The 2,914-nt window shown below is 36.3% G+C and overlaps 1 non-coding gene across 1 annotated transcript; it reads right to left on the reverse strand.

The window, feature by feature from the left end:
* Positions 1-2,446: 2,446 nt before the first annotated feature.
* LOC122126398 lies at positions 2,447-2,553 on the reverse strand. Its single transcript, XR_006150918.1, has one exon. It is a non-coding gene; the product is annotated as a U6 spliceosomal RNA (small nuclear RNA).
* Positions 2,554-2,914: the final 361 nt, after the last annotated feature.

Here is a 2,914-nt window from a genome sequence, read left to right on the forward strand (position 1 = left end):
GAAGGGTAAACAAAGGAAGAGGCTACAATGCTTGATAAGATATATACTCACTATCTTGCCCATGTAATTGTAACCCCTCTGTACAGTATTTTCACAATAAAAAATAAAAATTAAAAAAAGAGAGAGATTCTTCCTCCAGTTTGAATTGCCATTATCAAGAAAACTGACAATAGCAAATGCTAACGTGGATATAGCCAAATGGGAACTTTATTACACTGTTGGTGGGAAATTAAATTTGTTCAACCATTCTGAAGTGCAGTATGGACTTTCTGCAGAAGACTAAACAGATCTCCCTATGACACAATAATTCCTCTCATGGGCAGTAATCCAGTAAATAAGAAACAAGCTCACATTAAAGCTACCAGTATAAGCATGTTCAGGGCCCAGGCCCAGAGTTCAAGGACTGGAAAAAAAGTTACCACTGTTGGTATTTGTTTCCCCAAATATGAACTTTTGACATAAGATACAAAATCTTTCTATTTGCAACAGTTAGAATAGGACTTACCTGTAGTGGGTGATAAAATGTCTTCTTTGTTGAATGTTAGGAAAAGCTGTAGGCAGTCCAAGAAAAGGGAGACTTGTTGTTGTTGTTGTTGTTCGAGGTGCTTGAAGCCTGGGCTTGGGCACTGTCCCTGAGCTCTTCAATTCAAGGTGAATGCTTTACCTTTTGAACCACATCACCACTTCTGGTTTTCTGGTGGTTAAATGGAGATGAGTCTCAGGGACTTTCCTGCTGAAATTGGCTTTGAACAGCAGTCCTCAGATCTTAGCTTCCTGAGTAGCTAGGATTACAGCTGTGAGCCGCTGTCACCAGGCAAAAATGGGGGATTTTTATAAAAGAAAATCCACCTCTTCACCTGTGTCTAAACATCAGATATTACTATTAGAACACTTCATCCTCAACTCATTTGATCTGACATTTGTAAATTTTCTCTTTTCCTTCTTGTGGAAATACTGCAGTCAATGTCAACTCAACTGTGGGACTGGATCAACTGTATGGTAATCGCTAGCACCTAAACCAAAAACATTTACATCAAAACAAATGAAACCCTCATTTCGAATAATTGCTTTCTCTTTTTATTACAAATCTGTGCTTGATTACTTCTTAATGTGATATTGGACCTCCTAACAGTGTGATGACTTTTTCTTTCTCTTGAGCAATTGTCCTTCTTCCACATGGGTCAAATATTTAAGATTTCAAAAATTTCCATTGATAATTCATTAAGTTGACCTCGAAGAAATTGTGCATTTCTGGAATTGGTCTTCTGTGTTGTTCTTACATGCACAGGCTTTCTATGATTTATTTGTTTTATAAGGAATTCTATATTCCAATCTTTGTGTGACCAATTTTAGTCCCTCTGATCAGTCTTTCCTACCCTCTCTCAGGAGTCTTTAATTTCAGCCTGCCTCATAAAAATATATTAGTTTTCAGCTAAATGACTCCCAGCTTCAGTTTTTTGCCTGACTTCATGTAGGCTGTGATAGGAGCCTTGACTTGCCTTGCTTACTGGATTTTTTTACTTGTTTGTTTTGTTTTGTTTTTAGAGGTCTAGGATTACTAGTCAATATATTAGCTTCTCTGGGTCGCAGTGATCACCTGGACTAGAGTCAATGGGTTTTTGTCCTAATGATACAAAAACAGCTGACTAAATTTCTGTTTTAATTGTCTCAAAATGAGGCAATCTGGCATCCTTGCAAAGCCATCAATAATATTCTGCTACCACTTACAGAAATGGTCTATCAAGATGGCTTTTCAAGGTTGACTGTAAAAAATGTTTATTTCTGTGTGGGAGGACCATATAAAAATAAAAAAAAATCACATCGTACATTATAAATACTTTAGAAACAACAGCAAGAAAAAAAACCACTTGTGTCCCTATCTTGGGGTTCAGTTAGCTTAACATCACCTTATCTATTCCTATGCACATAGCTTTTGACATTTTCTGCTTATCCACGACATATATTAATTATTGCCAATAAGGGATACCACGTGACCGATGTTTCTTTGGACTTGGATTATTTTAGTTAATATAATTTTTCCAAGTCTTTCCATTCTGTAACAAATTGGGCGATGTCATTCTTTCTGATGGACGATAGAATTCACACACACACACACACACACACACACACACACACACACACACAAACTCACAATGTTTTCTTGATCCATTCATCTACTGAGGGACATAGGGGTTGGTTCCATATCTTAGCTATGGGAAATAATGCTGCAATAAACACAATTGTATTGATAATTTTCATATGGTCTTTTTGCTGACTATTTAGGTGAATGCCCAAAAGTGGGATTGCTGGGTCATACGGGAGCTCTATGTGGAACCTTCTAAGGAACCTCCATACAGCTTTCCAAGTGGTTGAACAAGTTTACACTCCCACCAAGAATGAAGTAGGGTTCCCTTCTGGCCACATCCCCTCCAGCATCTGTTATTGTAAAAATGTGGAGCGCTTCTCGAATTTGCGTGTCATAGTTGCACAGGGACCATGCTAATCTTCTCTGTATTGTTCTAATTTTAGTGTATGTGCTGCTGAATTGAGCACAGAACATTTTTTATATATAAAGTGGAATTGATTTTCTTAAACTAGACAATTCAACAAAAAGTAAGTTCAAAAGAATTGTTGTGAAATTTTAGAACCATGTATTTCTTACATAAGCACACATTTAAGACTAAAGTCCAGATTGATATGTCAAAAACAAAATAATTCCACATATTTGTTGTTCAACAGATGTGTAGGGGGAGGAATTCAATTATTCTATACAAGGCACCTATCATAATGAACACTGCAGCAAGTGTTAAATTTTTTTTAAAGTTTTAATGTTTTAAGTATGTTTAATTTTGGGAATTTGCTTATATGCCAAAATTAAGATTGTTTGGTAGGTCATATATCTTTTCTATAAAGT

The sequence above is a fragment of the Dipodomys spectabilis genome, unplaced genomic scaffold, assembly GCF_019054845.1.
Source record: "Dipodomys spectabilis isolate Male_0828 unplaced genomic scaffold, ASM1905484v1 ptg000276l, whole genome shotgun sequence".
Lineage (NCBI taxonomy): Eukaryota > Metazoa > Chordata > Mammalia > Rodentia > Heteromyidae > Dipodomys > Dipodomys spectabilis.